Source organism: Nuphar pumila, chromosome 6, assembly GCF_984573655.1.
Source record: "Nuphar pumila chromosome 6, dmNupPumi1.hap1.1, whole genome shotgun sequence".
NCBI lineage: Eukaryota > Viridiplantae > Streptophyta > Magnoliopsida > Nymphaeales > Nymphaeaceae > Nuphar > Nuphar pumila.
Window position 1 is genome coordinate 104,307,112 of NC_143254.1, and position 9,249 is coordinate 104,316,360.

Genomic DNA, 9,249 nt, shown 5'->3' on the forward strand with positions numbered 1-9,249 from the left:
ATTCTTTATGAAGTTCAGTAGAAAGAGTGTAGGAGCTATGCGCTAGCCCTGCACACTGTGTTTCTGAGTGTCCGACAACACCGTTATATCCTGAATTCGTTCAGGCACATGTGAATGTTGTCAAATGTTTCGCTAGACCCATGCATGATTCAATTGCACCCTTATATAACCTAGGATGGCGAAACCATCCCATCAGCATTCCCATACACAGCATAGATAGAGAAACTTTTCACAAAGTTACTCGCGTCCCATAGTTCCACATGTCCACCCCCAGTCTAGTCTGCATTCTCTTCAGGAGCCCGTATCACGCATATCATTTCAGGAGAAGATGTTAGAGGCCTTTTCTGATATTAAGGTCACTCATTGTTCCCACATGCAGTCAATAGTCAAGCTAGAGACTCAAATGAGACAATTAGCTCAGACCTTTAGCAGGCAAAGCGAGGGGAGCCTATCTAGTCAGTTTGTTGTCGTTCAAAAGGGAAAGGATTCCATGTCATTTGATTTGCATCCCACTTATTCACATCATGAGCAGGTCAAAGTTGTTACATCCCTTTAGAATGGAAAGGTGTATCACCCCGTTCAGGAATCGTCTCAGGAGCCGATTGTCATACCCATTGACGAGTTGATTCCCTCCATTAGGCCTTAGGAGAAAGGGCAAGGCCCACAATTCTTATTGTCATCATATATTCATCGAGCCTCAGTCTCCCAGGCATTTGGACCATCGATTGCTTTTATCAAGCAAGAGGTGCAGATGCAAAAGATGCTTAACCTAGTCAAGCATGATCATGACCACCACTTGTTTGATGTTTCATATGTTGATAGTCGATCGGTCCTAAACTCTCCTTTTGAGAGTAGTCTCTCAAAGGAGACTAACCTTCGTTCTTCTTGTAGCGAGAATCATGATATCACTTTTAGGGGTAGAGCGGGCGGGAACACAGTGCGCAGTATCACAGTTGACATTCTTTTCTTTAGAGAGTCTGATTGAGCCTGAGTTCATGTCTATTGATCTCATGGACGATGAAGAGTTTTTCAGAGATCTATCTGGCTAGGGACGTGAAACTTAGCGCTTTATGGGAGGCAACTCATATTTGTGATGTACCATGAATAGATTTAGTATTTTTTCTGTTTTTAGGTATTTTTCTTCATGAGTGTTAAGCCTAAATCATGTATGCATTGCATTCTTTTGCATATTTCTATGGGTTGTGAACTATAAGACAGGTGGAACCTATGCAGAGCCATTCACATGTCATATCAGGTAAGGTTCCACAGAGTGGATGAGGTGACTTCTACTCCTTTTTCTCTCATTTATTTTCGTTCTTATATGCATTCACTAAGTTTCATACATGCATGAGGGAGTGCCACTGAGGACAGTGTCATTCAAGCATGGGAGAGGCCGTAGTTTGCACACCCAAACTTTTTATATCTTTGTACTTACAATTTTTATGTCAACTCATAAAAATTGGGCTTTTAAGGAATGAATTTGATCTTATATGAATACTTGACATAATCTAATATTTTTAGAGTATTTTTAAGCTCCACGAAAAAAAAAATTCTGACACAAATCTAAAAAATCGTGGTTGTTTATGTGGATTTTAAAGAAATGATTAGAGATGCATGTTAGAATCTATTTTGAATCACAAGTATGGATATGCATAGTTTTATTTTTGAAAAACTAAGCAAATGAACAATATTGCATTTATGAGCTCAAAATTTTAAAAAAGTGCATACATTTAGTTGTTTGATATCTTCGTACTCCCTAATAGCTGAGCTTAGACACAAGTTGAAGTGTTTGAGTTCCATGTTGAAAAGGATAACGAAGGAAGTTAATTATTTGTCTACGTTGATATATGTGACCTATTTTGTTCGAGCAAGTAGAGCCTGAGGGGTGTTTACATCTGGTACCCTAAAGCCATCTGGTTTGGAAGCCACCGGCTCGAAAGCCTATTACATGGACTTTATAGAGAGCCTAATAGATATTGACATTGCACATGACAGAGAAGTAAACTATACATAAACTATAAAAAATTAAAGGTCTAGTGACTCAAGCAACTAAGTTCGAGGGATACTTTGTATTTGGTGCCCTAAGGTCGTCTGGCTTGGGTGTCACTGGCCCAAAGCTCATTACACGGGTCACGAAAACTGAAAACTTGATATGGTGCTCAATAAAAGAAAAAAAGAAAAAATGCGTGAAAAATTAAAAATCAAGAAAAAGAAAAAAGAAAAGTTCACTACTTAGAAGCAAATATTGAGAAAACTTGTGTAAAATACATATGAGTGAGAATAAGTAAATAATAACATGTATGTATTTGAATTTCTGAGAATGAAACATAAATGATTATGTTATTTAAAAAAGTGAAAGAAAGTATTTTATTCTGTGGTGACAGGTAAAATACTCTAATCATGTTTTGATAATGTAATGTCATGAAATATTTATGAAAACAAACTCCTTGACTGCCTAATGATTTTTAAAGCTGCATTTTATGCATACATGATAGAGATGTTTGTGGGTAGCATTACTGCAAACCCTCACGAGACCTCACTCGTCCACTAGGGTAACCCAGAGGTTGAAAGGGCTTGTTGTATGTGCTAAATGCAATCGTGATTCCTACGAAAGTGAGTCAGTTGAGTAGTCTTGTTTCTTGCAGTTTTGCTTCAGTTTGCTCGAGGACTAGCAAATGATAAGCATGGGGGTATTTGATCATGCATTTATTTTAGCATTTTATCATATTAATTCATGCATGATCCGATAATAATTACATTAAATTCCCACGTGTATTATTAGTTTCGAGAAAATGCGTGAAAAAGATAAATATCGAAAAAAACATAAATTGCAAGTTAATTTGACAATATAAGTCGTTTAGGAATTAGTTAGGGATATTTTCTTTAGGATTTAGATTTTAAGTAGTTTAGATTTGAAAATAAATAAATTGGAGTTATAGTTTCTTTAAGACTTTTAAATAGATTAGGAAAAATGTAAGTTTTTAGAATTTTTCAAAAATTAATTAGTTTTTAATCCTCTTTTTGGAATTTTGTAAAATTGATAGGAGTTAGTAGCCAAAAGTCCTCTCTTTAAATACCCTACGTAGGGTTTGAGAGGGGGGTCCTCCATTGCTATACGTAAATCCTTCTATTCTTCTTAACCCCTCTCTTTTCCTCTCCGGTCTTCTTCTCCTTTTTTTCTTCTTCCCTCCTTTCTCACCGGAGATCATCTTCTTCTCAAGGTATGGCGCAATAGCAAGGGAGAGACCACCTCTCCTCTCAACCAAGTTCGAAACGGTAAGATTCTTTTCTTCTTCTTTCTTCTTTCTTCTTTCTTCTTTCTTCTCTTTTTCTCACCCCTTCTCATTTTATGTATTCCCAGTTTTTTTTATTTGCAAATTCTTTTATCAATTTTTACATACTTTCTTATGTATCAAATGCATTTTATTTCACTGTATCAAATGTACTATTATGATCGGATTTGCCCTATGAAAATCTGCTACTGTGAAAATTGGCCACTGTGAATGAATCAGATCCATGCCTCTGATATATCAGAATCCATCATAAGTATACATTTGTTGCAAATTTTGGCAAGATCATCATTAACATTCAGTCCAGCAGACTAGATCTTTCAGGAACAGGAGATGAAAGCCAAATCCAATCAAAATATGTCGGATTTGTTCCAGATCTGAACGGATTTTAATTGCAAATGTTGTTGAACACATTCGCCCCTTCTGTTTACCAGAAATTCCCTTTCTGATCGCTGGAATCCCCTATCATTCACAACAGCTTGATTCTTGAACCAATTTGCATTCACCAAAATCCTCTGCTATCTAGTTGTCAAAATCCCCTTCTGATCGCCGGAATCACCTATCATTCACTACACCTAAATCTGTTGGCCTCATCATCCGGCACCCATGAACATCATTCACGGCACCTGAGCATAAGTTTTTAACTTCATTTCACGGCATTTTAAAGTTCTTCTCATGGAAACCCTTCTTCACGTTTAAATCTCACGATTGCTTTGAATTTCAGGGTTTTATCTTCATAGCTTGTTTCATTTACATTTCACGGCAGTATCCTGTTTGCATTTCACGTTTTAAAAGGGAATTTCACTTCGGTTGCATTTTCACACCATCTTTTAAATTCGATTTCACGATAGTGTTTTTTTTTAAAGCCCATCTTCACAACATGACTTTAAAACTTGTTCACGACAACATCATTTCATTTGCTGTGGTGCTCAGCCAGAGGCTACTGTGAAAAGGATCTTCACAGTAATCGATATTCACTGCATTTTAATTGATTCACTTCATTTTAATTTTTTTTGTTACATATTGCATTATAGACATTTAGTTTTATTTTAGGAATTTAGTTTCATTATAGACATTTAGTTTCATTTTCACAACATTTGCATATTACAGAATTGTAGTTCGCGGATTATTCCTTTTATGCATTTTTTATTCCTCATTGCATTGCATTTCCTCGCATTTTCATTTGTGCAATCACTTCATGCATATTTTACATATGTGTAGTTTTTCATTATCGTGTACCTCACAATCCGTATTACTTAGCTTAGTTTCACATTTTCACTTTTAGCTTAGCATTAGTTTTTCTCCTTGTGTTGCTCATGTGCTCGTGTTGTGCAGGATAGCGCAGAGTGAAGGCAGGCGAGCAAGATACATGGTGGTGCACATCCGATACACGACAAGAAGACACACTTTTGCTTTTCTTTTAGAATTAGGAATTTAATTCAATTTTGGGGTTTGTAATAAAATCATTTTAAACCCTCTGCGTAGGGTAAACATTTGATGTAATAGTTAAGTAGTTTTATTTTCTCGTAATTTTTCATTTTAGGCAATAAAGCATAGTTTAGTGGCGTATTTGAATACAAGTATTCTCTTTCCCAGAGTTCAACCCGGTCTCTACCACTAGTGAGAATCGGTTTTTATTATTTGATGTATGGTTTTCACATTGCTTTCATTTAAAAATCTTTTCAAAACTATAATTTCATAAAAAAAATACTTCAGATACCATCAGTGATGATGTAATTATGAATTGTTTTCAAAATATGAAAAATAGAAGATGCCAATTGTAAAATTTTCATGAATTTAGTTGTTTGTATTTCTTAAGTGAACAATCTTTATTTTAGTTTAAAAGTATAATTTAAGGTTTTATCTTATTATGTTCATAAATTTAGTTGTTTGTGTTTGTAACAATTGTTATTTTAATTCAAAGGCTTATTTAAGTTTTATCTCTCCACGAATGACTGTTCGTCCAACAAAATTTTTTTGGCTCCGCCACTGGTCTGAATAAATGGATCGTCCTTCAAGACCATAGCATTGTCCCCGAGACCCGAAGTCTGCCCACCCAACGAAAAACTTCTGGCTCCACCACTGGATCCAAATGAACATGGAGTTTATATATGGACAGTGGGTTACATCATCTGATAATTGTGAACATTAAGTGATGTTTTATATCTACCTTCTATAAAAAGAAACATAATTTACTACCATAATGTGTCAAGAAAGGCTATGAAACCATATTTCATCTAAAAAAGTCACCATTTATATACATGTATCTATAACCTCACATGTCTTTGTGACAACTTACCACATGGACTGACCATTTTTTTCCATCCACCATGAGAAAACAACCACTTCTGTATGACAATTAATGTTTGATCTTTCCGCGAAAGAAACAAAGCTTTAGGCTCTGTTTTGATGATAGGGGCATGATTTTTGGTAAACTTAGTTGATAAAACTAGGTTAACTAGTTTGGATGGCCAAAAACCACAACAAGATCACCAAAAACCTAAAAGAAAAAAAAAAGAATGTTGGCCATTTTCTTGCCAACAATTAACTTTGAAAAAAAAAGGAATGTCTAGTCAGCCATTTTCATGGCCACTAGCCTAAAAAACCTCAGCAATGTACAAAAAAAGTTGGTCGGCTATTTTCCTGCTAGTTGGGAAATGATCACTCTAGGGTCATCTATTCCAGGCAACACCAAGTCGGCCATTTTCCAACCAGTAGCTGGTCAAAAAATGGTCAACCAACCATCAAAAGTTGAAAAAGTTCTGACGATGGTCTTCTCCTCGGTTGTAAAATGCGTTTTTTATTTCAATCTTCACCCTCTTAAGTAGGGATGGCAGTGGACCGGAGGAAAACAAGGCCCCCCTGCCTCCCCCCCGTTTGGACCGGGGATGAAGGGCATGGAACGGAGATGGAGGCAAGGATGAACTTACACTTTCCTTTGCCCATACCCATCCCCGTCCCAATACCCACCCTTCCTCGTACCCAATCCTTCAAGGGATGACTATAGATCGAGGGGAAACAGGACCTTGCCCCGCCTCACCCCCGTTTGGACCGGGGATGGAGGCGAAGGTAGAGGTTAAAATTCATCCCCATGCGGGGATGGAGGCAAGGATGGAGGTTCATATTTTGAGATGAGGTGGGGGTCGAGACCTTGTCCTCCACCCCTGCCCCGGTCCACTGCCATCCCTACTCTTAAGTGTCTCATCAAATTAGATAAATGAAAAATAATTGTACTGTCCTTGCAAAATAGTGTGATTCAGGAAAAGCTTCACAATTTTCCGAAATCCACTTCATGTCCAAAATTTTGTTTCCCATTTTTTATGATATTTTTGTTTTTTTTTTTAATATAACACGGTGTTCACAAATCATTAATGTTGTGAATGCCCTTAAAATGAAAGAACATCTTTTTGCTAAAAAAATGCATAAGAGGCATGCACGTGCAAGAGGACATTCACAAATACAATGTAAACCTCATTTTACCAAAATCGTATAAAGGGCACAAACAAAAAGACATTCACATGTGAAGGTCAAGACATTCATAAATGTGAAAGTATTTAGTTAAAAGGAGGTTTGCACATTTTAGGAACCTTCACAACTTATGGTTGTGAATGTCTCTAAAATGTGCAAACCTCCTTTTTACTAAAATCTTATAAGGGGCATTGGCAAAAGGATATTTTGAAATGTGTGACAACATTCACAAATATGGGTATTTAATTAAAAGAAGACATTTTGGGGACCTTCGCAACTCATGGTTGTGAATGTCCACAAAATATACAAACCTTCTTTTACTTAAATAGCATAAGGAAAATAGACAACAAGACATCGCAAATATGTGCTGACATTCACATGCAAAGGTCAGAACATTCACTAATGTGAGAGTATTTAGTTAAAAGAGGTTCACACATTTTGAACATTCACAACTCATGGTTATAAATATTCCAAAAGTGTATGTACCTCCTTTTACTAAAATTGCATAAGGGGCACAAGCAGGAAGACATACATAAATGTGTAAGGACATTCATATGTGAAGGTCAAGACATCCGCAAATGTGAAAGTATTTAGTTAAAGGAGGTTTGCATACTTTGGAGTCATTCGCAAACATGAGCTGTGAAGATCATATTATATTTGTGAATATCCTTCTGCCTATGCCACATATGCTACTTTTTTAGTAAAAAGAAGTCTCCATATTTTAAAGATATTTGCAACCATGAGTTGCAAAGGTCATATTGTATTTGTGAGTGTCCTCTTGCTTGTGTGTTGTATGTGATTTCTTTTAATAAAAGGAGGTTCACATGTTTTGGAGACATTCACAACTATGAGTTGTTGTATTTGTGAATGTCCTCTTGTCTATGCCTCATATGTGTTTTTTTAGTAAAAAGTGGTTTAAGAACATTCCCAAAAATGTTTTGCAAATGTTGTATTATATTTGCTAAAGGGCAAAAATATCTTAAAAAGTTGGAAATCTAAAATTTTAGACATTGAGTAAATTTTGGCAAATTGTGAGGTTTTTTTTGAAAGAGCATCATTTTCCAAGAACAATACTATTATTTTTTGTTAGATAAAACTAGTGTCATCGCATTATGAAAACTTGATGGAGAAATTAGGCATGTAGTGGAGGAAGCAGATCAGGTCATGCTGAACATGAGCGTTTTTGCTCATGCTAACAATTTGGCTGTCTGTTTGCATTCTTCTGGATGAATACCACGTAGTTTTGTTGACTTTTTAGCTTTTCAAAATACAAATCGGACGGCCATGATGTTGGCATGAGCAAAAACGCTCATGCTCATGTTCAGCATGACCTGATCTGCTTCCTGTGGTGGATGGCCATCTCTCGTAAAAACTTGTTGTCTTTGACTTGACTTAGGTCTTGTTGTGGTATAGATCAAGTCAAATTGAACGGTATATTAATTGAGAAAGCCTAGAAAAAATAAGCTTTCACTGGCTTGGTTGATTCACACATTGTCTCAACCCAATCAACTGCATCTCACTCTATGAGCATTCTGGTTGCGAGATATAAATAAAGATAGTATTGATGAATGGAGCCCTAACTTGAGCCAAATTAGATGTCTTTAATTATTTTATCTTAAAAAGCCCACTAAACTATACTGACTGATTTTGTTCAATGTCTTAATTCACTAAAATGAGCTAAGACCTAACCAAAGCAAACCCGGGTTTATAAGTTGGTGACTGTACTGGTTCAACAATTGGCAGGCATGTTAGTAGAGTTGGTAAACGAGCTGAACGAGTGGAGCTTGAAGTATTCAAGCTTGGCCTATCCATGTGACAAGCCAAGCTGAGTTCGAGGCTCAAGCTCATAACGAGCTCATCTGGGATGTTAAAAAAAAACATTGTCTTAAAGCTTGAAGTAATAAGATTACAAAACTGTTTTGTTTTAGAGTTAAAAGCAATGGTATTTTATCTTTTAAGGCATTGTTTGGTAAAACCATTTCCCCTTCCACAGGTGCCCGCTGTTCCTAAATCATTTTCCCTTCTTAAACCTGTTTGACACTTCTTCTTCTTTATTTATAACCAAAAAAACCCGCACCGAGCACCAACACCTGGTAGCACTGGCTCAGCCTACTATACCTACGGTAGTCATGCCAACATTGGAAAACTGGGAGGGGCCTATGCAAAATCTGTTTGACACTTAAAACCAGGTTTTCAACCTGATTTTGGGTGTCATCCAAACGGCCCCTGAACATATTGCTTGCTGATCGAATATTTCAATCATTTATTTTCTATTATATTATACGATGCATAATATAGCCTAAATATATTTATTACTATTTAACGAGCTTATTCGCTTTAGCATACAATGCAAAGTATGCCTCAAATATATTTATCACTATTTAACAAGTTTATATGATCCGAACCGAGTTAAACGGTTATTGTTCATGTTGGACTTATCGAGCAGTTTGAACGCGCATTTTAAGAATTAATCACATGCCGGGCTACGGCT